Here is a 27796-nt window from a genome sequence, read left to right as displayed (position 1 = left end):
ACTAAACCACATCCCTCAGTGCCACATCTACATGTTTCTTGAAGACCTTCAGGGACAGTGATTCTACCACATCCCTGGACAGCCTATTCCAGTGCCTCACCACTCTTCCTGAGAAGAAATTTATCCTGATATCCAACCTGAACCTTCCCTACGACAATTTAAGGCCATACCTCTCATCCCATGTTGGTATCTGTGAAAAGAGACAGATCCCCATGTCATTACAACCTCCTTTCCAGGAGTTGTAGAGAGTGATAAGATCTCCCCTGAACCTCCTCTACTGAAAACTGAAAAATCCCAGTTCCTTCATCTACTCCTCACAAAATTTGTGCTTCCTTGCAGCAAACCTCACCAAGTGGTTCTTAAAACATTTCATCACCCTGGGCAGTTTCATTACACTTCCTGGAAACAGACATACCTATCAGAAATAGCTTGCCCCAAGTATTTTTCTACAAGCTAAGAAGGACCAGAAGACATTCTCTTCCTCTTCCCAGCCTTGCATGGGAAGGTCACCAATCCCCACCTGCTGCCATCTCAGATGACAAGCAGTCTGAACAGCTAGCGTGGAGAGGAATACAATAGCTTATATGGATCTGACAGCAGATCTAATGCTAAACCCAGGCTTGCTAATGCTTTATAAATGTCAGCCTTGTCTGTTTTTGAGCAGGTGAGGGGAAAAGAGCAAAGGCTGCTTGAGCTCCGTGTTACTTCAATTTATCTAACACTGCCAGAGCCCAGCCCTGCAGGCTGCTGATCAAAATGTAGCTTTACAGGTGGTCTCCAACATCCTTAAACACCTCTTCCTATTTCCCCAGAGGAGCAGGATTTGGGGCCTGGAGGAATGATGTGAAATGGCAGTGGAGGCATTCCCAAGGGAAGTGCAACCAGAGGCTCCTAAGTGAAAGAAACAGAGAAAAAGGTGCAATGTCGAGTGGAAATGTAATTGTCAGGGGTGTGACAAGCTTGACTAAAGAGCTTCTCACCACATCTTTACTCACACAGCTGAGGTCATCCCTTTGCTTCCCAGCAAAAATAACAGGAGCTCCTCCTGGCCACCCCGCTGCATCACTCTGCTCCTCCCCTGAACAGCTGGCTGGCAATGTCAGGTTTGAAAGTGCATCCCCAGCATAGTAGCACAATTACTGCTTTGCTTCTACATTATGCATCACCATCCCCAGGCACACGCTCCCAGCAGGTGTCTATCTCCAAGCAGTACAAGGGCACTGTCACTCCATGCTTGTCATTCAGCCAGAGGAGTTTAAAAGGAGATGGTCCTGATACAGAGCAGCCATCTCCCTTGGTGCTTCCATTTGTTTTAAAAATTGAACTCACTGTAGGAGAGTTAGACCAGATGACCTTTAAGGGTCCATTTCAATTCGAACAATTCTATGATTCTATGAAAAATGAAGTCAGCTAGGTCAGCAAATTGAGAGCTATCACCCTTCAGGCAAAGGAGAAACAGGGATCAGGATTGTTAAGCCCCCTGTTGAAGGGAGTTGGCCTCCAGGTGATGTGGATAGGCAGAAATGCATGGGGGGAACTTTCAAGCCATTCAAAGCAGTGTTACCTAATATATCTCCAGCCGTGAATGTCTGGCTTTTGAGTCAAAAAGGAAAAAAAAAAAAGAGAAAAGAAAAGGTATTCTTTTTGTTCAAACAACTACTGAATCTCTTGGTCTGCAGTCTAACTCTGCAGGATTATATTGCTTTTCCTGCAGCACAATAAATCCGATGTGTTCAAACTTAATTTACATTTTTTTAGCCAAGTGTGAAAAAGAAGAGACCCAAAAAGAAGCTGAGCAATGAGAGTAACACTGCTTTTGTGCTACTCACTGATGTCCGTTTTTCACATGGATTATAACCCATGGTCCTCTCACATAACAACACTACATTGGTTCAAAACATACTGTGATTTATGGATTATGGCCAATGGTCCTCTTCCATAGCCCTTCCATGGTGTGATTTACCACATTTCTCACCAGAAGAAAAGTATTCCTGCCTTGTGGTGCATTTGTAGTGCCAGTATGTACCGTGCCTCATAAATGGTATAAACAGGGCCAAAGTTGAACTCATCTCCAGAACTGGAGAAGGGAATCTAGCAAAGCACCTTTAATGTGTATGATGAATGGGTGACCTGAGGGATTGGACCACAGCAAATGACCTTTGTGACATCAGACCTCCTTTACCAGGACTTCAGTTATTCTGTAATCCTTGCAGAAAAGACCATGGGATCCATCATTACAGATTCAAAATGGCTGTGAAAGTTATCTGCCCTGGACCTGACCTGATTTACTTTCCGATGCCAAGTAGGTATCATAATCTTTTGCTGAAAATGGGAAGCATTTCCCTTATGTACACACACACTCATGCAAAACCTCTTCCCAAACCTTTAACCCACACTCATTTTTCTCCTTGGACTCTCCTTGGAGGTGATCTTTCCAAAATACTGACCTAGTGACCCCTTTCCCTCCCTCCTCCACCTCAGCCCAGCCCCCAGTAAGCCTCCAATTAAATCCAAAATTGCTTCTGTACAAAAGCAGCTCTGTCAGCTCCATTCAGAGAGGAACAAGTAGCTTGAATAGCTTTGGGCGCACTGGAAACCGAGAAACAGTGTGGTCTTGTGTTAAAGTTGAATAGTGGTTAGGGGGGTGGATGGAGGTTGAGGGGGAGAGTTGAATCAGTTAAAGTAATTATTGAATCATTCATGGAGGCTGGGAGGGAAAAGGATTGGTCTTGAACAAAGCCCTGCAAGAGACACATAAGACATTTCACCCCTTAAGGATGTCTCGGGAAGAAAAGGAAAGTATCAGGTATAAAGCAGCTATTTGTAGAAGTCAGAGCTATTGTGATGCTCTGGGATCTGGTTCCCCTTTAAAGATGATCTGTTTTAGACCTCGCTCATCTTCACATCTCTGTTTAATTCAGTATCCAAAAGTCTGATTTCCTTGTTTTAGTACTGGGGATGCAGCTAAGTGCATCATATTGACAGAGATTTAGTTGCTTTATGTTAATACTGAAATCAGAGAATCATAGAATTATTAAAGTTAGAAAAGATCACTAAAATCATCTGGTTTAACTATCAACCCATCACCATCATTCCCACTGAACCATGTCCTTCCGGTACGTAGACAAAGATTTAATTGCTTCGTGTTCATGTTGGAGTGATGTAAATGGAGAACACACAGAAATGCTATCAGGATCATTATGAAAAAAAACCTCTATCATTTGTCTGATATTTAATATGAATGTGACAGCCCTCTAAGCCAAAGACTTTGCAGGTAACCCAGATCCTAAGTACTGTCACCCATCAACTCAGCAGGAAAAGCAGATCCATATACATAGCAGTGCTATCCATCAGAAAATAACCCACATCAAGAGGTCAGGAGAGAAATTCTCCAGCAGGGAGAGGGAGAGGAGGCAGCAGTCCAAAAACACCAGTGGCATTCTACAGAGGTTACTCTACTCTTGAGGGGAATATGCATCTCTTCTAGAGAAAGCTGTGATGCAGGAGCAGGAAAATTAGGCTCTGTTATTCTGTCACTAAGAATGGATTCCTGATAACATTACATCCATTAAAGGAAAAAATCTTCCTGCAATCAGGAAGATTTCTATTTTAGACAAACCTCGTGAAAAGTCTCCTGTTGATGCTTTGTATACAAAGCATGTGAATAAGAATCAGGAGAAACCAAGATTTGCTGCAACAGCTCATTTTATCTACAAATTCCAGGCCAGTAAATACTGTCCAAGTGTTCATTTTCCAGTGCTTTGCTTGCCCACATAGAAGTGCAAATCCCAAAGTGGAAGTTAGTAAGTAGTCAACTTCAGGTAATGATGCAATATAATTTGTATTTTTCCCTAATGAGATATTATGATTTCAGCACATTTATTTGTGATTTTCACTTATTCAATTATTTGTTCCTTGGTGAATGCAATATTTTTTTTTTTTTCAAGGCCATATTCATTAAAAAAAAGGAAGAGCTATTTGGGATGCTATGCTGGTTAGCAAGTCAGAGCAGTCACAGATTGCTGCTTCTGCTCCTTGTTGGGCAGTGTACAAATGCCCTGCTGTCAAAAATGCTCTTGTATGAGGGTAAAAAATCAGTTTGTCTTAATTTTCTTCTTTTTCAGAGTCTATTTTCCATCTTAGAGAAATAATCACTGGTTATTAGGATTTGTTCAAACCACAGTTGTTTCTTGAAGCTTCAGTTGTCCAATAGAAACAGCATATCCCCCATGGACTGTAGGTGTCTGGCACACAAAGGGTTAATCACAGAGCCTAAGATTTGAATGCTCAGATATCTGCTGTTTAAAAAAAAAAAAAATCTGAGTAAATAGTCATATGAGGTTTTATATTTTGAGGATTTTGGCAATATTACTTCCTTTCCTCCTTCAAGTTTACGGAGGCACAGACTTACGGAACTATTCACTAGAAAATACAGCAAATATTTGATACTTTTCCCCAAAGATAACTGAGTTTATTAAGAATAATCCTGCTGAATTTCAGTGGAAGGCAGATCAACTCTTTCTACACATATGATGCACGTCAAGAAAGTGGCTAAACCCACCCAAATAGTTTAATGTTCAGGTCAGTTTATATTTAGAATCACAGAATCATAGAATATCCGAGGTTGGAATGGACCCACAGGGGTCATCGAGTACAACTACTGACTTCACACAGAATCACCCCAAAATCAGACCATATTTTTGAGAGTGTTGTCCAGCCTTGCTTAGGTAAGCTACGCTAACATTTTCAAGATGCTACCGAAGTGTGGCTTGATCTCTACAGGATTTAACATGTTAACAAGTTGCCCAAGATAATCTGTGGATGCCCTAACCCTGGAGGTGTTTGAGGCCAGGTGAGTTCGGACAGCCTGGCCTAATGATGATAACCTTGCCTACAGCAAGTGTTGGGATTGGATGGGCTTCAATGGTTGGGTCCAAACCCAACCCAATCATTCTATGATTCCTTATAGGGCATCCTCTCAGCTCCTCAGCCTCATTTCCACAGCCCACAGCTGATGTCTCCTCTCACACAACAACAAAACATGCTACTACAGCAGGCTGAGTCACAGTTTGGCACATAACAAGACAATGTCATCTCCTAGCAACGGTGAGTCGATGATAATGGAATTCTCTCACGTGCAGAGTTGTAAGGGCAGGCATGTGTAAGGGCTGACACTGCTGTCTGCAAGTTCACCTGCATCTCGTGCAACAACTTGCTCACCAGGGGAACAGGACAAGGCTTTCAAAAAGACTTTCTACAAGTCTATCCTATGACCAAAACTGTCATGAACGGCAGCATTAAGACAGCAGATAAATCCCAGCTAAATGAACCACATGAGAGTTTAGCAAAAGGATGCAAGCTGAGTTTGCCTCAAAGGGAAGTTGCTTTATGCTCATCATACAACAGGCAATTAGTCATAGACTTTTAATGACTTGGCTGGCCTTTGTGGAAACTACTCCCAGGTGGAATCAGAATAGTTTGAGCCTGACTCATAGAGGCTGTCCTGACAGAAATATTTTGTATCCCGAGTCCTGAAAAGGTCCATTACCTCGAAGCTGAGCTTGCATTCAGTGCAGCTCTTGAAGCACATGCTTACTGCTACATTGGGATCTCGCAGGTGCTTAAGTAGCTGTGAAAGCAGCCTTGCCTCCTCTTTATGCTATCAGGGCTGAAAGCTCTGAACACTTTTCTACCCTGAAGAAGCTGTGGACAAATTGTTCGCTGCTCATCTTCAGCAAACCACAGGCAAAATTGGGTTCATGTCTCATTAGCACTATTTCAGCGAGAGCATGATGATCTAAGTAAGCCATTGAGATGGCTCTATGTACTTATGAAGTACCTAATGAGGTGGGGTACAGTTTTAACCACAACTTACAAGCCTTTCCATGATACTTTTCAAAGTCCTTCCTTTTACAGCCTTTTCTTTCACCCCCTATGAAGGGACGGAGGGCAGGTTTATAAGTTATTGCAGTTAATAGGATGGAAGCATGACAAACAAGTAGATAAATCCAATTATGCAAAAGCTAATTAAAGAGTGTGGCTTTTCAGCAGACCATTCAAGTTAAAACTTTGCCAGGACAGGTTTAAAAAGAGTGAGTTATGGCTCTAGTTCTCATAATGCTTTCCTAGCTTCTTTCCAATTCCTCCATTTCCTTCTAGATTGTTCCTCCCCTCCAATAGGCTGATGTCACCTTTCAATATCATGTATAAGATTTGGAGAATGGCATAGAACAGCATCAAACAGAATGGAAAACCAAAACCATTCCCTTTATCTTCCCTTCCTTTTTAATCTCTAGCTTTATTTTCTGATGTTTCTTAAAAGTCATATATGATGCTCACAGAAAACATGCAGAGTGTGCAGGTCTTGTCAGGATAAATAAAATGCATTATGCTTCTACAAGGTATACACTGACTGTATCACTATCAGCAATTGTAATAAAAACCACAGCTCTCTCATCTTAAGGGGATTTGAGTCACTGACATTTTAATTAACAAGTTCCCGTCTCTCAGCATCAAGTCTGCATTCTGCACAATCTTTCTGCTGTAATGGATGGAGATTAGGTGTCCTTTGCCCTGCATGTCAACAAAGTCATGTGGAAATGTATCCTACTGCATATTGCACTGGGGACTGGTCTCAAAGCAAAAAGATCAGTAGGACACACATCTAGCATCATCTGTTTTCCTCTTAATAGGAACAAAGACCATAGAGGAAGCCTGGAAGAAAGGATGATGCTGACAGTCAGCCCATGCCAGTCAGAAAGAACGGCAACAAAAACCTCAAGATATCCAAATTCACAAATCTGGAAATAAATGGATAAACAAGCTGCTTTAAAGAGAAAAATCTGGAGGTAGAACCTCATACAAAGGTCTGATAAAGATCATCCAAACCACCGAGTCTCTTCTGTGGGGATCACAGATAACTATGCAAACTCCAGAGAGCTCCCTGAAATCTTTATTCATACCCTTGCAGGCCATGAAGGAGACCAACATGAATATCCTGGCTATAGCAAAGATGAGGTCCTTTCCTTACTTGCATTCTTTTGTAGAGGTAAAAAAATGTCAACAAAAATGAATGAAACTCACTTTTTATTTTTGCAGCCCAAGAGAAGGAATAGTGTCTATGATTGCAGATGGTTGGAAGGGGCAGAATCTTCTCTGTCTCTAGGAAACATTACAGAATGGGCGGGGTTGGAAGGGACCTCAAGGATCATGAATCTCCAACCCCCCTGTCACAGGCAGGGCCATCAGCCTCCCCTTTTAGTACTAGACCAGGCTGTCCAGGACCCCATCCAAGGCCTTGAACACTTCCAGAGATGGGGCATCCACAACCTAATTAAACATTAAACTGAGACTGAATCCAATTCTAATGCTCAGACTGAGTTAGGGGACTGTTTTAGAGACTGCTGAGTGGAGGTTTAATCCTCACAGATAGCAGATCATCTGGTTCCTTTCTGGCTTTAAAATATTTATTTTCTTCAAAGCTTAAAGGTTCTTCTATTCTCTGCATTGCCCAGCAGCAAGGATCTCTCTTAGAGGTGTTTGGAAAATCAGTACATAAAAGGAAGAAATGGGGTTACAGTTCTTCAAAACATGGGAGTTAGATGCATATAAGTATCTATTTATGGTTTGGGTATCCAAAAGGCACCTTAATTCATAAAGCCATGTATAGATCTGACCCCCACCCCCAAAAATGGGTTTTTGAAATAAGGAACTATCTTTTTTTGGTGGAAGTTCTGGGAGAAGACAACAGAGCCATGAAACATCTTTAAAACTCCTTTGTTTTGTAGATATTAGGAAATCTGTCCAAACAGAAAGTATCCCACCTTAAAACTAGCCCAGTTACTTGAATGCTCAGCGCCAGCATTGTATAAACATGATAGAAATATGGACACAAGAGTCCATCTGTTAAGCTCCAGTATTTTTTGAAGTCTTATATGGCCACAAGGCAGAAGACGACTTTAACAATCTCCAACCTTGGGTATCAGTGAGATCTCAGATTGACCTTATTCTGCCTCCTGTACAGCTCTTTCCTAACAACACATTTGCCTCTGGGTATTATATTGTCTCGACACAATCCTTTTTTAAACACCAAAGCTGCCAGTTAGCGTGATGTTGAATTGTGTGTCTGGAAACGAAATGGCTGTTTAAAAATAGAGAAAATTGTATTTACAGTAGCAGTTACTGTGTTATTATCATCAAATGATTTTTTTCAGACATGGTCTTTTCCAATGAAATGCTTTTCTTTCCCCACCTTCAAGCACAAATGTCACCTCTCAACTCTTTCTCATCACAGTTCGTGTTATAAAATCCTTTAAAATAATAGTAGGAATAGCTTGGTGGACTTTACAAAAAGTCTTATTTCCTTCCCTAGAACTTAACTTTTCCCACTGTATTAGAAAACAACCAACCACCAGCTTGTTATTCAGAAAATCACAGAATCATAGGGGGTCAGAAGGGATCATCTAGTCCAACACGCCTGTTCCTCAGTAGAGAAATGCTGCACTTGAGTACAGAATTTTGTATGTGTAACTTGTCTTTGCAAATTTGCCATAACTAGCAAGTAACTCCTGGTCTTTGAACAACATTTTGGATATTTTAGAAAACAGAGCTTTTGTTGTCTGTGATAGTCCAATCTCCATAACAGAGAGGAAGAGAGCAGCAGCACATGTAGATTTTGGTAAATTCTTCTGCATGCATTAGAAGTGGTAAATGTGGTTTATGAAAAACTGAGATCTGCCAACAGTTCCACTATATTCTTTTGCAGCCAGACAGGACTGAAGCATTTGGCCATGTCCAGGAACAGTTGGATACTACCATGGCCATACGGGTTATTTCCAAACCTAGATCCATTCTGCTGCCCACTAAGTGATAACCAGGTCAGAGAGAAGTGAAGAGTCCCATTTCCCAAAATATTTATTATCTGGTGTTGTTTTCCATTTATACATAAATGGAAAAAAAAAAAAAAAAAAAATCTGCACTGTTGGCATAGCAGCATGTGGAATAAGGGAAAAGAAAGTGAAGGAAGTTATAGTGTCAAAACACCTTCACAGGTACTTCAGATACTTGAGCTATGCTTTTATTTCTAGCACTAGTTGTGCTAAAAAATGGGGTCACTTGCGTGGTCTCTGCCATGAGACAGAACTTCTTCAACATGCAGTCTCTACTCAAAAAGAGGCAGAAGAAAACAAACACAGAACAGTGAAAGCTATTTGCCATCTAAGAATATGAAGGAAGTGGCAGCACAATAACTCCCAGAATAGACATTATGACCCCAAGATGACAGTACTTACAAGCTGGTGTTAAAAGGTGGATGGAAACTTAACTAGAGGAACAAGACATGCTGTGAAGGGGAGCTGGTGAAATTTTCACTGGCAGCAAAGTCTACTGGGGCTTCCCTCCTTTCCAGCTGAAAACATTCCAAGATAGACAGGCATGTTTGTAACTTCACAGGATCATCATATCTACCATCAAACCCAACATCTTATAGTAAAGCTAAAGACTGCCTTTCAAAAAGACAGGCAGGTTTGACTTAAGGATTTTGAGCAATGGAAAATGTACCACTTCCCCTGGGAAGCTGCTATAGCATTTGATTAATTTTGCTGTTAAAAACATTTGCCATAGTTCCAACTTGAATTTGTCTTTATTGCTTGAAGGAAGGTTCTTCATTAAGACCGTTAGCAATTTATGATACTTAGACTCTACCTTCATAAGATCTTCTCCAAACACTTGATAAATGTTAGAGAAACCTCACAACATCCCTGTGAGACATAAGAATGTAATTATCTGAGTACATTACATGGATGAAAACAAAGGGAGAGAGGAATTAAAATTCTACTCAGGCAAAACTTAGACATGAATCAAGTGGGATTCCTAGGAAGGAAACATGGCACCTTGATTCCTTAATCTCACTGCATCATAACTGTCTCCTGTGTTCATACTTAGAAACAATTATGATTATGTGCCCATTACAACTTGAAGACAACCCCAAAGTGGATGATCTACACAGTATTGAGCATTCTCTCTCATAGGAAGAACGGAGCAGAGAAGGATACATGTTGCCTGTTCTTGCCTGTCCTTTGGTGCCCTCAATTCCTCCTACAAGAGATAATGTTCAAACCCTCACCCTTTGTCTCTACTACTTGGTCAGCAACTGAAACTTTATGTCTCCACAAACATTTTCTCTACTGCTTAGTCTCCAATGTCACCAGCTCTCTCAAATGGGATTATATGACATGGTTGGGTTGATGACCTAGAAGGTCCCTTCCAGCTTTATGTTGTAGTAGAATATTAATGACTCTGCTAATTCAGGGCTGTCTGACCTCCACTCTGTACAGCCACAAGCAAGATGATCTCTTGCTCATTATAGCTGTCGTATTCTCAGATAACCTCTTCATGTAAAATGCATGTGCAGTTTTCTTGCTCTTCTTGCAATATAGCAATTTTTCTCTACCCAGAAAAGCCAGTCACCACTGTTCAGATTATTTTGCCTGTTGCCACCTAAAAAAAAAAAATTCCCCATCTTTTGGAGGATATTTCCTTTCTGTTCCCAATAACCACAAGCATATGTCTATGAAACAAATGGAGTTCTTACTGGAAACACAGAATATCCTAAGTTGGAAGGGATCCACGGGATCATCAAGTCCAACTACTGGCTCCACACTGGACCAAAATCAGACCACATGTCTGAAACAATTGGACTTAAAATCTAGAAGGAATCTGAGTGTTGTGTTTAACTCATAATCCTCCATCCATCTCTTTAAAAAAAAAAGGCAAGTGAGGTTTTTTTGTACTGTGTCAGAGAAGCCAAGGAGTCCATTTCTATTCTCTCAGGTGAGAATTGCCCTCAGGATTTCACCTGATGAGCTGTTCTCTTGAAAGCTGATAAGAAGATCCAAATATACCTTTTAGATAAAGCCAGTTCCTGCATGCCTACATGCAACAGCAACATCAGAAAACCACATGCAAGTTTACTTCCAGCACTCATTGGAGTGTCCAGGAGGCAGCGGGTGAAAAAGGGTTAAAGTTGGAGAATCTCATAATAACACTGCCCCAGAGCCAATCTTTCTGAAAAATGCAGATAAAATGAGGCTTATTCCTTCATTCAGAAAAGGTTGGAGCAGGCCCAAAGATTGTTTGCCTCTTAATAGAGCTTTTGGTGTTACCTAAGTGTCTAAATCATGGAGTAACACCATATTATTCAATATACAGGCATTTGAAAAGTCTTCACTTCATTGAAAGATCCAGTAGGAAATTTGTACTTAGAATGTTATGTGTGAGATAGTAATAATAACATAGATTTTTGCAGACTTCTCAGTAGATTTTGGAAGTATCAGCTTTATACTATATAGATTCGGGCTTTTAGCCAAAGTTAGACCAAAAAGAGATATCAAGGGAATCAAAAACATAAATGAGAGCAGAAGGAAAAAGCTGTCACCTCTACCATTCAGCAGTATCAGGTTAACTCATATTTCAAAATAAGTTGCAAGTTAGATTTAGTCTGACCAAGGACAAGCAACAACTATTTGCGAAGATACATACATACTGTAAATCTTCTGTCTGGAGACTGGACAATAAGAGATTTCTACCTCGAAGCGGTGTTTTGCTGGCAGTGGATTCATGTTCATGCTGAGATTCCCATTTGCAGGTAAAATAATACCCTCACTTCCCTGCAAGTTAATATCTGAAGCTTGGTAAAGATTTACCCCTACCAGGCTGGCCATCTGCTAATCTTCTTCTCGACTTCAAACTTCTAAAGATATCAGTAATTTTCCCCTGTCTGTCAATTTTACAGACATAATACTGCCTTTGCATTTCTCTCATTAAATATGTCTGTTACATTATTTTACTTTCTTTGCTGTATTTCATGATTAATGTCCTCATTAAAACTCTCTTTACAGACAGTTCTTTGGCATTTTCTGACTTTCTGGAGCTCATTCCTTAAACTTCTCTGGTTCCAAGCTCATGTCTAGTCAACATCTGCCAATAGTCTACAGTTCGTAAAGCCTTCTCCACACCCAGCAATCTTGCAGCACATGGGGAAGTCTTATAGGAAACCCAACAGGGAAGCCACATGCCTTGCTAGATTTTACTCCAATACATGTACAAATCTTCCTCCCATCCCAGGATGCAAGTCTTTTCTAAAGAGCAGACAAAAATATTTCAAATATTAGAACAAATATATATCCTATAAGGATATTCCCTATTTTGTGGGAATGGTGGAATCGTGAGCCCTTTCTGTGCCAAGGCAGTTAGACCAAGGTTAAGCAGGTGAGAATAGTCTGTAGGGACCAGTTGTGCTAATAGGAATGAATGAGTCCATTAAGTAAAAGGTCTTTTCCATTTCTGACCAACCATGACCTAAGGAACAAAAACCACCAGGGATCCCTTTCAGGGAAAGACCTGCTTATCAATAGGAAAGTATTGAGCACAATATTTTGTTTTAATGAAATATTTGGCATGTCCTGCAGTGATCAATGCCAGAGCTTTGGAGAGAACGATAGCAATAGACTATAATTAGCTATGATAACTCCTTACAATAACAAGTATATTCTGATTTGAATAATTCATGAACTACTGGGTTATTTACGGCATTTGCAGCCTTTGTTTTCCTCTGATAATGTAGGGTGTTTAGTTTGGGGCTTTCATTATTTCTTTTGACCAGATACAGTATTTTACTACTTGGCATAGGAATAAAAATAAAAATCAATAAATAATTTGACAAAAATAAAAAAGTAAACAGGGTTTCTGTTTGTTTGGTTGGTTGTTTCTTGTTTTTTGTTTTTTTTGGTTTTTTTCAGCACTATTCAAGCTTTTGCTCACACTGGGGCTGGAGAGGGGAAGCAGTTGAATGTGAATTTCTCCATTCTCTATCAATTACCTGTTTTCCCAGAAATGAGATATACAGACAACTTAACTGGGAGCAAGGAGTGATTACTTCTTGGGAAGTAATCCCAAGAATCCAATCTTCTGCTACAGGTCCATCTAACAACTTCACATGAAAATCACTACATTATGCTTATAATCAAACCAAAGCACCTTGCACACCTGATTTGAAGCACGTTGACTTTCAAAGCAAAGCTTCCTTCTTCTTATCCAATGACCATCATCATTTTGGATATTTTAAGACAAAGAACAGCACAAATTTATTTCTCTAGATCATCTTCCAGCAAGAAAATCTTTCACATCCTATCAACAAAATGTCATTTTCATGCAAGATCCTGAACCTTTATTTCAAAAGTTTTCTGTACCCAGGTTTTACCAGCCCTGTCTTGTCAGTAGCTAATCCACAGTGGTTGTGCTGAATGGAGTGCTTTGTTTTCAAGAGGCAAAGCAACCTTTAGCTTACCCAACGCATTGGAAATGTATACTGCTCACCTCATCCTACCCAAAGGAAAACAATAACATATTTCCCAAATGGCAATGAAATTAATCTAACATTCGTATACTCTAATAATACATATGTTACTAAAAGAGTGTTGAAGTACCTGATACACTAATTCATGGTATAAAGCTGTACACTGTACAAAAGCCAACATACACACTTCATGGATTCCTAGTCAATGAGACCAGAGAAAGGGTAATGATGTTAATACTGCAAAACCAAGAATGATACTGAATTTCTGGAGACTCCAGAGTCAACTAATGCCAAAAGATACTTGGTTCTCAAAGACCTTTTATAATCCTGACTTGAGGTATGCCAACTTGATCTCTACATGACCTTAGACATTGAGAGAAGATGGAGACACTATGTTGTATTAATGGAGCCTGCACCTTTTACCATTCATGGAAAAAAAACAAAACAAAACAACCAACCAAAAAAACAAAACAAAACAAAAAAACAAAAACAAACAAACAAAAAAAAAACCAACAAATTCCTTGATGCATAATACTGTCCTGAGACTTTTGGTTAAAAAAATACATCCCTCAAAGGGATTTTTTAAGGTTGTCCTGACATTTAGGGCTCAAGCAAAGCAGTTGCTTGACTCATAAAATGAGACAGAAAGGTGAAATTCCGAGGGAGCGAGGGAAGTAAATCACAAGACTGAATATTTAAGAGATCCTCGTTCTCACCCATGCAGAAGAGGTGTGAATCACTGCTGAAAGGTCTGCTGAGCTGACTGTGCATCTTTCACCCTTTCAATTGCTGTATTTCTCCATCAGCAGCAGCCAGGGCAGAGGACACATTCACTAACTACTGAATATAATTAACTCTAATTGCAAAGTTAATTGTTGAGGAGGAGGGAGAAAGGAGGGAGAAAAACAAACGGTGTGAAACTAAGTAAAGATATAAAAGTTCAGCCACCTGACATCACAAGACAAAGCTGAAATTCAACTTCTCTTTTAACTACATCCTCCTTGTGTACACAGGTGTCTATCACTTCTTGTTCCTCCAACTGGACACTGATTATCAAACCCTTTTTTCTCAGGAAGAGAACTCAACATGGCAACCCTTCCTGCAGCATAGGGGTTGGAACTAGATAACCTTTGAGGACCCTTCCAACCCAAGCCACGCTATGATTCTTAGTATCAGCTATGGCAGCAATCTGAGAATACCTCTGCATCATTCAGCTGAAAACTTATTCAGGCTGGGACCCAAGAAGAATGAGGGCATCTTGGTAGTCAGAGAAAAATGGAGTGATTGTAGTATAAGTCTGACTATTTGTGGGCTATATTCCCAGATGATGTTTGTAGCTGTAAGTTCATTGACTAGGACAGAACTATACTACTACAGCTGCTACATTTCTTCAGTACTGCTTCGTTCAGAAACCAAGCTTGAAGTCTTCCAAAATCTGACCTACTATGACATTTCAAGGCCTCCAGTCTGAGGGAAAGTCCCTGGGGACGTATGTTAAAAGTAGGAAGGAAAGGTCATGGAAACAAATAAAAGAAAAAAAAAAAATATCCATACTACCACTGTTGTTAGGCATAGAGAACGGATATCCATAGATATGAGAAAGTACTTGAAGTCCAGCACGTAACTTTCACAGGTTTGGGTGGAGTCTGTTTACTCCCTATCCCTCCATGACAGCACAGGATGTGGTTGCTGTTGCTGCCTTTGGTAACAAACAGACCCTGGAAGCACTGTGCAGCACTGAAATCAGCACTTTCATTCAGGGGATGCTGCAAATAAAGGGTTCTGTAGTATGGTAGCACAGCCCAAAAGCTTCTGTCTCATAAACACCCCCAGTCACTCTTCTCTGATGCAACACGAAATACCAATTTGCAGTTGAGTTGATTTTCCTGCTTATTCAGGGAAATTCCTTCTCCACTGCACATTCCATGCAATTTTGGTGTATCCTAATGCAAACGCGCACATAGGGAGTTAGGATGGGAAGAAAAAAACAACCCCATCATATTTAAAAAAAACAAAACAAAACAAAAAAAGGGGGGAGTTGAAGGCTCATAACCCGCTTGGGAAGATGCACCAGATTAACCAGATTAATCTTCTTGTTTCTGAAGTATACAGTCTGTTGACATCTCATCTGTGTTGCTTGATGTGAAGTAAACATCACATGTCTGCATGCTTGTATAGGTTTCTAACAAGTGCTGCAAAGACCTTGTGACAAAGAGCTGCACACATCTGGGTTGTCACAGAAGAAACACCATTGGCACCTATCTATGTGAGAATCTAAAGAGAGGCTAAAAGAAAGAAGGGGACAGACTCTACAGCAGGGTCTGTTGCGATAGGACAAGCGGAAATACTTTCAGACTAGAAGAGGGGAAATTTAGATTGGATATGAGGAAAAAGCTTTCTACAGTAAGAATAGTGAAGCACTGGAACAGGTTGCCCAGAGAGTGTGGTGGATGCCCTGCCTCTGGAGACATTCAAGGTCAGGTTGGATGGGGCTCTGATTAACCTGATGTAGCTGTAGGTGTCCCTGTTCATTTCAGGGGAGTTGGACTGGATGACCTTTAAAGGTCCCATCCAGCTTAAATGATTCTATGATTCTATGCCCTCTCCTAAAGACATTTCTTCACATGTGTACACCCTGAAATCCAAATCTTTGCAAGCGCCCTTCTTTGCATGGAATAAATTTAACAGACCCCAGAAATCACAGTCACTTCCAAATCTGTTACTTAATCACAGATCTGCCACTCAGCTCAGAGATCACAGAATAAGAAGCACTGAGCAAGGTCTTCCCTACCTAAAGAAAGCAAACTAAATCCCTCACTGCTTACCATGTACAAGCAACAAGCAATGAAATTGTTATACAAGCAACACATACAAGCAACAATAATACTCTAAAAAGGGTCAGTAGATCTTGTTGGAGAATTTTGTTCTTCTCTTCCCCCCAGCCATTGTTTTTTGTTGCTTTTTTTTTTTTTCCTCTTGTCATTTTAGTATAATCTCCAGGGGGAGGAAAATCCAGCTGTTGCCATGGCAGCCTCGAGCTGGCCATCTCCCACATCACTCAGGTTGCACAATGCAGTTTCCTTCCAGTGCCAGCTCCTGGCTTCAGAGCAGAGTTTTCCTACTGAGCATGGTAGGGAGGGGGCATATGTGCAAAGCAATGAAGATGAACCAGCAGTCAGCACAGAATGGAGTGGCCTGGGAGAAGGAAGGAGCAAAGTCGGGTCATCAGGAGTGAAGGAGAATGCAAACAGGGATGGAAAGGATGCAATTAAAGGCAGAAGAATTAAATAGCTTAGTGAAGACCCTGGAGAGAGACAGAGGTGTTCTCATCCCCTAGAATCTATGCTAATTTGCACTGAGACTTGTCTGAAACTGCTGGACAGCACTTGGCACAGGAGTCTCCTGAAAAATACTCCTTTTCTTTCCCCTAAACCCATCTCTGGTTTCTGCCGCAAATAGCAGCTTTGCTCTCTGAGTTCAGGTTCTAAGTTTAGTCTTTCATCACGTTTGGGTTTTAATGCAGCTCAGACATTAAAAATTCATATTCTGGCAGTTGCCATTTTCACAAGGGCCTGTTTGAACTAATGACGTTTCCTCAGTGAGTACTTCATAAGTTAATCATATGCTATTGCTTCTCACTTCCCTGTAGATGGAACCAAAGAAGTCTTTCTCACAAAGTTTCAGCTTTTGTGCCTCTTCTTGAAGACAATCTTCCCTACGTCTGCAGGATTTAACCAGGTACCTGCTGAAACCTTCAAGGAATAAATGCGAAGACTTCAAAGGAGCATTCCTGAGGACCAGGTGACAAAGGTTAGCAGCTGTCATCTTCCTAAGTACTCAAGGGAGATACATGCTTGAAGGGCTAGAAGATTAAATAATGTATTATATTAAGAGAGTAAGATTAATGATGGAATGTTTAAAAATCTTTAAGTAGATGATTATCATGTAGTCCAAGCAGGTTACACAGCATCCTCACTTCCAGTGGACTCACTCCCAGAATTTATCTTTTACCAAGTATCAAGAAAATGTAATGGTATCTACTCTTTTCTTACCCAATTCAAGTTCCCAATGAAGCCTTCAGTCTCTTGTTATGGAATCATGGAATCAATAAGTTGGGATAAGACCACTAAGATTATCTAGTCCAACCTTTGACCCATCACCCCCATACCCACTAAACCATGCCCCTGAGAACCAGGCTACACATTTCATGAGTGCCTCATGGGATAGTGACTTCACCACTTCTGCAGGCAATATGTTTCAGTGCCCAACCACTCCTTCTGACAGGCTTTTCCTAATATCCAACCTAAACCTGCTCTCCTTCTTCACCTTGAATTGCCACTTTGTACCCAAATTTATACTCTATGTTTTCTAAGTTTTTTTTTTTTTCCACCTAATATCAAAACTGCAGATTCTTCTATGCTCAGTTTCTTTTATATTACCTCTCTCCTGCATCTCTTTACCATTCCTGAGCACCAGTAAGCTAAGTCCCTTTTTTCTAAAGAAATGTATCCCTCTCTGCAGAGTACAGCATCTCACAGTATATTCACACAGCTGGAAGTCTCCAGCATAGGAAATTAGCACCACCAATTATTCCTAATACCCCTAAACCCTTCTGATCCCACTGATGCTCCGTTTCAGCCTCTTCAAACTGAAGGCAATCCACTGATTGTTTCTTCAGCTCAGAAACCAGCGTAGGGCTTAAGAGGAATAGAGCAGCTTGCTTCTGACTTCCTGGGCTTGTTATCATGTATCTTTAATCTTCACATTCACAAAATGCCACCAGTAAATATAATCATGGGGAAAAAAACAAAGTCCACAGAGTGTGAGTGAGTAGGTGTGAGGTTTTTTAAATTTATGGGCCCATACAGTAATCCTGTATATTTAAAATATTCCCCATGGGAGTGTAATGGGGATGTGTGATGTGATTTTAGAGACAAAAATAAAGATTTGGTTTAAATGGCTATTCAGGAATGAGAGACTCTCCAAAATGTGGTAAGAAGGGCTTTTACATCATAGCAATTGTTTGAAACATCAGAAGAGTCCCATCATTTGTGTTAGGACAGGAGAGTCTATTTGAATCTCTAGTTTAGGGGTCATGGGGGCAATGGGTTGACAATTGAACTAGATGGTCTTAATGGCCTTTTTCAACCTTAATGATTCTATAATTCTTCTGACTATGAGGTAGAACCAGATTAAACATTCAGATCTTTCAAAAGTGATTGAAAAGAACTGAAAAACTAAATATATGTGAGATAAGTAGTATTTAGCATGCATGTCTTGGTCAGGAAGTTAAAAAATATACAGTAATCATCAAAGAGGATTTATCTTAGGAAAGAAAAAGCTATTTCAGACTTCAGTCCGGAGAATCTCAGTGCTCTCCAGGCAAGGACAACTGGACATTGCCACTGTTAGGAGTTCCAGCCCTCCATGATGTTTGTCCTCTCTTTGCCCTTTGGAGGCAGGTGCAGTCACAGCTTCTCTCCCCAGGGATGGTTACATGTTGGTACATCCTCTGCTGTGCCAGAGGAGGTCAGGATCTGTAATTTTCCATTACTGTCGCTTATCAAATGTCAGCATTCTGCTGACCTTCAAGAGCGTCTGCTCCCCCTGTTACTGTTAGGACCTAAAAAAGCTCTCTTCCTCATTTCCCTGCTTAGAATTTACATGAGGGGCTCCAACCTTGGGTAAATCATATGTAAAAAAGGAAGCACCAAATCTCTTATCTGTATAACCACTTGGCTTCCATTCAGCCTGGTGCTTTTTCCCGTTCTTCATCCAAGACACCTATTTCCTGCAAGTGATCAATACTGAAGAAATTTATTTTAGTGTTTTGAAGGATTCTCAGCATCCTTGGAGATCTTAAAACACAGAAATTGCTCTGGCAGCAAATATAAGAAATCTGCGCAGGGACATGATTTAGCTGAGGTTAGAGCTAGGATGATATGGTTAGAGGCTGTGGTTGGACTTGATCTTGAAGGTCTTTTCCAACCTGAGCAATTCTATGATTCTATGATTCTACAATCTGGAGATTCTTCCTGAGTTCAAGGCACATAATCACTTAAAAGAGACTCCCCTTTTAAGTGGTATGATTAAGTGACGTGGTATGCTTTAGAGATAAGAGATGGATCAAAGAATCCCTACTGGCAAGAAGCCTCAGTGACCCAATTTTTGTCATTTTATATGGGGGAAGTCCGTGGTGGTTTTGATATTTACCCTATAGGGTTTCCAAGGCATCCACCTAGAATTATAGAATCATTTGAGTCGGAAGGGCCCATTAATGATCAACTAATCCAACTCCCCTTCAATGTACAGGGACATCTACAGCTAGATCAGGTTATTCAGAGCCCCATCCAGCCTGACCTTGAATGTCTTCAGGGACAGGACATCTCCCCTGTGGAGCTACATTCAGATTAACTCCAGATAAAAGGCAATCAATCTGTGTCTCCACTGGGAGTCAGTACTATTCCATCTTCTCATAATAAGTGGGCTAGGTACGGACTGTACGTTTCTGGGATTATGTGTGCTCTTAATACAGCTGAAGCAACCAACACTAAACAGTAATTTAGGGGTAATTTAGGAACTCCAGTTTTGCCTTTTAGCTGCCTTTGGTTACCTATAGAGAAATGATGAGATGAAAGAACAAGTGTTGAGGGATGCAGAAATAGAAAACAGGAAGTTGTTATAAATTCCCAAATCACCTATTCTCATCAGGATTTCTACCAGCAGTCAACACTGTTTATAAAAGAAAGAAAGCAGTAATATTGGAATTGACAAGTGGCAATCATGAGTTGTCCTTCCAGACAGTGTGCATCCATGGAAAGTCTTGACTTGTAAAAAAGGAAAGAATCTACTGCTGAAGACGTGGTTCTTTGATTCCTTTGCTCAGCTGTAACGCTAGCCATAAGACACCTTTCGCAAGTGTGGGAGTTGGAAGTCTTGAAGCAAGAACACATTATCATCTGATGAAAGATGAGGTAATTAATCTGCTACATTTGGATATTTCTTTTTCTGTCCACAGATGCTTCATAAGGAGCTGTTTTGATTTGGCTCATAGAGGATATGGAAACCTCCCTTTAGGTGAGTAGGGAAAAAATGACACCTTCCCATCCAAGTAAACCATCAAAATGTAATTTTATTTTTGCATCTATCTGTTTGGTTTTCCTAATGCACTAGAGAAATATTAAGTGTCATAAATGCACACAGAGGAGAATAGCTATGTACAAACGTACACCCAAAAGAAAAGTAACTCATAACTTAAACCTCTCTGGTTGATATGCAGGAAATTACAAGGGTATTTATTAAAGATGGATAGAAGGAAAATCCTTCATATATGAAACAAGCCAATGGGACTCACTAGTACAGGACACAGAAGGAAAAGATACAAAGTCATTCTTCACACTATGATTGGCCATTAATGACAAGTAGTAATTAGTAACATAAGTAACACTTAGGCAGTGTTTTTAATCTTCCACATTCAGCTCTAGCAGTAAGGTGTTTGGGATAGCATTAAGGCTACTTAGGAGTAAAGCATGCCATCTCTTTTTTGACCTTTTGATCATGGAAACATCATCGCAATGAAAAAATATCTCCTTTTCCAGATAGAGGAAAAAGTTATAAGTGTCGTTGATCAGGACTTGCATGGCAAATGTTGCCATTCCAGCCGCTCTTCGTCTTCTGCCTCACTATGCCTTTTTTTTTTTTTTCATATTCCATTTTCAGAAATTGATTTTGATGTAACCCTCAACAAGATGTTCCGTAAATCTTCCAAATTCCTTATAATCCCAGCCGTTCACTCTGACCACCATCTGGTCTTTCTCTTTATCACTTTCTTTCTACAGATGGATAATCTTCACTTGTCGTAAATTCAATGAACCTCGGTTGGGGTTAGGAGGAGAAGCAGGAAATAAATTTGCACCTGTAAGAGTAATATAGTGGCCCTTATTTTCTTATATTGTTGATTACTCATGGATAATTTGATGATCAGTGGAACATTTGGAAACGCACTCATCACCAAAGGAGCCGTAGGTCAACTACTTCATTCTACTAGGCATCCTTTTGCCTCCCTCTAGTGACAAGGACTTGGGTAGAGGCTGAGGGATCTCATCCCTTCATCAGTTCAGGAAGTCACGGTGAAGGCCTAAGACCCTCAAAGTTGACAGTTAAAAAATTAGTTGTTCATAGAGAGCTTCTCCAGGACAATTGTGCCTGGAACACTGTGTAAAAATATCTTGTCTGTTACCAGCTGATCAGTACTTGTCATCTTTCTGTTGTGATCAGCTACTCACAAAAGGAAGATTAAATATATGTGTTTGCAGCACTTAGTTACAGAAAGACATACATGAGCATTTACCTGTGGCTGAAATATGACTACTAAAATCCCAGTATCTCTATCTGGAAGTATTGGTATAAAACCAACTTATTTCTTAAAAAACTTTGGAAAACTGCCTGTACATGCTAATGTTATATATGGACTCATTTAAGCCTCTCTATGGTGGAAATGACAGTGATTCATGATCTATATTTTATCAAATGCAATTTGATAATGCAACTGAAGGAATCATGAATATCTAGTAGTCAAAGAGTTTGGCAACAATCACTCGCTAAAAATTGGCTTTGAGATAAGCTGTTATGAATGTAAAAAAGAGCTCACAGAAACTCAAAATATTTTCCCAGTGGAAGGGAGGAATGAATGAAGAAACGAAGGAGGAAGAAAGAGAGAAAGAAGACTAAATTAACTGCATTTTTTTACTGGTAATTTTAGCAACTCTTCTCTGATGTTTTTTTTCCCAAAAACCTGGTTGAAAAACAATCACCTTGAAAAGATTTGAACCTTATTTCTGGAACAATTTGTATTTTAAAAATAAATCTGCCTTTCATTTCAAAATGCCTATTGCTTTCCTGTTTCAGTAGAAGAGCTCAGGGGTTAAGAGAGCTGTCCTAGGCTGAGAAACAATTTGCAGCCTTGGATTTGAAATGGTTGCTTAGCAGTAAATGTCTCCTTACGTACCACTCCCTGCTGGAGGTGTTTGCTATTTCATATATATAGTTAGCTATAAAGATCATATGTAGGAATATATAAAAAGATATATTAATAGGCACTCCCTCTCAAAATCAGTGTTGAGCATAACTGTAAAAAGCCAAACCCTTTTAAAAGCAGTGGAGCATCACACAGAGGCAGCAGCTCAACCAAATCGATGTTGCACACACAGAGAACAGGTGCAAACATCAATTTGTACAGAGCACGATTCTGAAAGAGTTTTTTAGGATAATTTCTTCATCTCAAAGGGAACATTGGGATGGTACTAAATATAGGTCATTCTTCATTAAATATTTTGTATTTTGCTTAATATATGTATATTTTTATTCCAGAAAGGACAGTTTTGTTCATGTAGTTCATCCTTGGGCAGAATGAGACCATTGAGTTTCATCCAGATTTTCCTGAACTTAGCCCAGAAACCTGGGTTAGTACAGGCCCTGCCATTATCCTTTACTTTTGTGTTTTCTGATGGCTCCGTGAGCCTTTCAGTTGCAGAGACTTGCTGCAATGTCAGTATCTCAGATGCTGTTGTGCCCATAAAAAAAAGCAGCAGCAACAAACCTTGCAGAAGGAAGATCTGTATTTATCTGCAAGATAGATAAAGCTTCCTTTGTCCCAACCCATCCTGTGAGTTTGCACAGGCACCAGCTATCACTTAGGCTCTTCTGCTTAGGCAATCAGAAAGGCTATTAATGATTTTCTCTTTCTGGTCAATAGATCACAGGGAGAAGCTGGCTGGCTTTTACCCAGACCAATGGAACAGGCTTTCCATAAACTACTGCTCTCTTTTGGCCTATTTAGGTCAGGAGTTAACAACCCTTATCACAAGCAAGGGTTCCTGTCCTGGTGTTTAAAGTCAGTGCACGCCAAGCACGCTGCCAGGATGAGCAGCCCCTCTCATCCCGTTAAAGCAGGGCTGAATTGCAACCTGTGCCTGAGCACTGTGGAATGAACAACGCTGCAATATGCTGCCAAATACTCGCAGTGCATCTTGAGTGAGTTGTGCACAGAGGGCTTTTCTGGTCTAAGACACGAGATAAAGGAATGGTGTTAATTCCCTCTTTTTAGCAGAAAACAGACCACTGGGAGTCTGTCAGACAAAAATGAGTAGGTCATAAGGAGATGCACCACCAGTCTGCAAAAGCTTTGGCCCTATTAGTGCTCTCCCAAAAGGGTTAAAATATCTATCCTATCATCCTATCATCAGTGGAGTGAGTTGTGCAGGTCTCAAGACCCCTTAGCTTTCTGCTCAGATCAAGTGTTAGCCTTCTCACCATGAATGCCATGCCCCAGACCTGGATGGAGAGCAGAGGTGAACAGAGGAGCAGTGTGTTCTTCTTTTTCCCTCCACAGTCTACCATGCATATTCACACCCAAAACCAAGAGAATGATGTCCATTCCCAGTGTCTCAAGACAAGAGTGCTAGCCAAACTGTGCTTTCCAGATGGGTTTGCCCTGCTGTTCTCTTTCACCGATAGGACAGCTGAGGACAAAAACTGAGCTAATTTCATTGACCACTTTCTACAGCTGAGACACCTCAGCCAGCTGGCGAATGGCACCAGGACAAGAGGGAGATTCTGTTCCCATGCATAGGGCAGCATCTTCTCTTTTCCCTTCATCTCTCTGCATCTCTCCCATCACCTCCTGTGAGGAGGAGACCAGATGCCACCAGCACGAGGGAAGCAGAGGACAAGGACAGTCAGTAGCAGCTGCTCTTCTGAAGATGCCAGCGTTCACCCTGCTACTGACCAAAGAACATGCCAAGGGGAGTTACAGCATCCTCCTCCCCTTTCTTCTCTCCCCACTCCCTCCTGCCCCAGCAAAGCAAACAAGGCAAAGGGCTCTGTTGTTTTAGACCCCTGAAGGAAAAGAAGAAGGAAAGAGATGCCCATCCTCCCCAGCAGGCATGTGACAAGCCACAGAAGAGCAGCACTGCTGCCAAGCCTGGTGACTAAGGCCAAAGAGAGAGGAGATAGAGAAACACAAGGGCCTGCTTGTTTGGGTTTTGTTTGGGGAGTTATTTGAAATTCAGCAGCGACTGGCATTGGAGAACAGAGTCCACTTCAGAGCCTCTCTCTTCCCATTCATCCCAGCTCAGCAAAGCAGGGAAAGGGGGGGATGCAGGCTGAGGAGCAGGAAAAACAACCAGTCTCCTTATAAGAATATCTGCCTGGTAGACTGCCTCTGCTGATGGGGAGGCATTAGAACCAGGAATCCATCACCATCCGAGGGAAGTTGCTGCAGGATAAAGGATGCCCACAGCAGCCTGGCCAACACCTCTCTTCAGCAATGCCTTGGCAAGCCTCCTTCCCAGACATTTTTTCCCTCTGCTCCATTTTCCTCAGGTGTAACATAAGGGTAATACATGCATATTTAGGTAATCAGGACATTCCTATACTGAAAGCTGTAAATAAGTAAAGTCATCCCTAAGGAGCAGAAAAGTAGGAAATAAAGACACAGATTGGGCACAAGTAAACAAGAGAACCAGGAAAAAAAAACCAAAACCAAAAACAAAAAAAAAAAACAAAAATGCCATGTGTCAACCTAGAAGGCATTGGTGGGGACATTTCCAGACAAAGTGAATTATTCTTGTCATGCTAATTTCCCAATTTTTGTAGGCCACAGGCGGATTCTCACTGGCTTTGTTCTTCAGAAGAGTAGAGCTTGGCTTTCTGTGTCTTTAAGCATTTGTTTCAAGGTATTAGCATTTGGAATGCCTGGGAAACTGAAACAGGAATGACTCCACCATAGCATCAATCTGTTGGCTTCGGGATGGGGAACTTCTAACATGGAGTGGGGGCAAAGGAATGGGGTTATATAGCAGGAAACTGATTCTTGGCTTTGCTCTGGAGGAGCTTATCAATGCCCAAACTGATAAAAATCTTTGAACTAACACCTAAAATATTTCATCTAAAATTTGGGCAATCAGATCTAGTGTCTAATTTAGTGCTTGTCAACCCTGCCTGTGTCAGGGGGATAATCTTTGATGTTCCTTCCAACCCAAGCCATTCCACTTGTTAATCATCTCTAAAATATTGCATATATTACTTGGGCTCGTTTTCAAGGAAGATGAATACACAGTGAGGCTGCATTGTAGAGAAAGACAATTAAGATGACCAGGAGACATCAGAAAAGACTGATATATCTGGCCTTCCAAAAGGAAGGTGAACAGAAAATTAAAATGCTATGCTTAAAGGCAGAGAAAGAAGCACTAGGGGGAGGAAGGAAAAAGGACTCTTTAAACTAAAGGGCAGTGCTGCCATGAGAATAAATAGGCTTAAATTTTCATATATATATATACACACATATATATATGTATCTATGTGTTGGGTTTTCTACTTACCAGAAAAATTATCATTCTAGACAGTCAGTCCTGTATGACTAACAAGGCAATCTCCCTGTTACCATTCAGATGGAATTCACTGGGAAGGCTGCAGGGTATGTTCTTACAGTCCTGTCCTTTTATATTTAACAGAGATGGAAAAAAACTTCACACCCCTGTAGCCTCCATCTGTAAAGCCAAACTCGAAAGTGGCTTTTGCATCAGTGTTCTTCTCTATTCCTTAAGATGCCTTCTGGGGTTTTCTCTCAGGTATTTGGTGAATCATCAGAAACAAGATGAAAATTTTCTGCTTTAAACTTACATTAAAGCCCTGGTATCTCAAGGACCTATTGTGACATCCTACAGACATGACAGCTACCTTCTGCAGGAAGGAGAAACTCCTTCCTCTAGTAGACTCATTTCTACTTCAGGTCTTCCATCTCTAATGCCTTATCATCGAAGATACAGGCATTTTAGGGGTCCAGGGCAAATGTCAGAGAGGAACTCTATCCTGATAGGATGCCCAGAGAGGTAGTGGAATCACTATCCCTGGAGGTTCTTATGACAGCAGTAGATGTGGCACTGAGTTTTAGCGGGCATGGTGGTGATGGGTTGAATCAAGAAGATGAACATAGTGGTCTCTAACAAACTTAAAGATTCTATGATACAGCATGATGTCAACAATCAGATGAATGTGTCCAAGACCAGCAGCACTAGTCTGTCCACAATGAATTACCTGGGAGCCCTTTTTTGAGCCACAGACTCATGGTAAATCTCCAGGAGTTGCTGGGCACCACAATACTGGGTACCAGATGCCCCTTGTTCATACACTCACTTCCCTCTGCCTTAAATTTCTCTCCATGTCAAGGTGAATGGAGGCAGTACAGATGAAAGAAACTTGCTGAGCCATGTCCTTAACATGACAGAAATATCTGCACATCAGGAAATCTAACAGAAGAGAAATAGAAAAAGCAGAATATCTCAGGCTGAAAGAGATCCTTTCTGTGGTAGACACCACATCCCTGGAGACATTCAAGGTCAAGCTGAATGGGGTTCTGAGCAACCTGATCTAGCTGTAGACGTCCCTGTTCATTTCAGGAGAGTTGGACTACATGACCTTTAAATGTCTCTTTCAACTCAAACTATTCTATAATAAATACTCTAATCTTCTCCCTTCATTATTGCCCCATGTTGCATCTTCATCTCAGTCACACCTACTTCACTCATTACCTTGTCCACTATGTGTACATGCACATTTGCAGCTTATGGGTAGGATTCTTCTGTTTTTCTCCACATTGCTGTGACTCAACTTCTATCTCATGTTTAACCCTCACATGCAAGTCCAAAGTTCCTGTTGGCACATTTCAGTTACTTATTTTTAGGCAAACTGATGTTTAGACTTCTAAAAACACGACTCATGATCTCCAAACGGTGAACCTAAAGGACAAACCCTTTCCAGCCAGGATGCTGTTAAATGTAGCTATGATGCCAGAGAGACCTTCACTCCTTGTGAACTGCTCCTTTCAGTTTCTAGGATGCTGCTGTTAGAGAGACAGAGCTCCTTGGAGACTGAAAGAAAAGATGCAGAGGCAAATGCTTCTCTCCTCACAGAGACAGTATTCTGTCCTTATTACTGCTTGGTAATCTCCTAGTTTTTTGGGGCATACTTCTGCCCTCAGATTCTGCCACAACCAGTGTAGTTTTCACACTGTATGGTGTTCTTCGATGAAATCAGAATTCCTGGAGTCATGCAATTATAAGAGACAAATTACATTAGAAAAGAAAATAAATACAAATGGAAGTAGCAGTTAAAAAAATATCGCTACTATCATTGCTGACCACAGTTCAAATTCCAGACTACTAATTGTAAAAATGATTTTTAAAGGAAAAGACTTCTAAGAAACTCAAAATGTAAAGGGGCCCAATTTCACACTACTCAATTGTGTTTGTTTGGTTGGTTTTTTAATTTTTATTTTAGCCATGCTAGGTGAGCAAGATTTAATGCACAGGCCATAAACCTCACCATTCACGCCCATGAAACACTCAACAGGACTGTGCAATTCACAGTTAAACTCAACCTGGA

This window comes from Lagopus leucura, unplaced genomic scaffold, assembly GCF_019238085.1.
Source record: "Lagopus leucura isolate 7727_CA_CO unplaced genomic scaffold, USGS_WTPT01 Super-Scaffold_100002, whole genome shotgun sequence".
Taxonomy (NCBI): domain Eukaryota; kingdom Metazoa; phylum Chordata; class Aves; order Galliformes; family Phasianidae; genus Lagopus; species Lagopus leucura.
Note: the sequence above shows the minus strand (reverse complement) of the source record.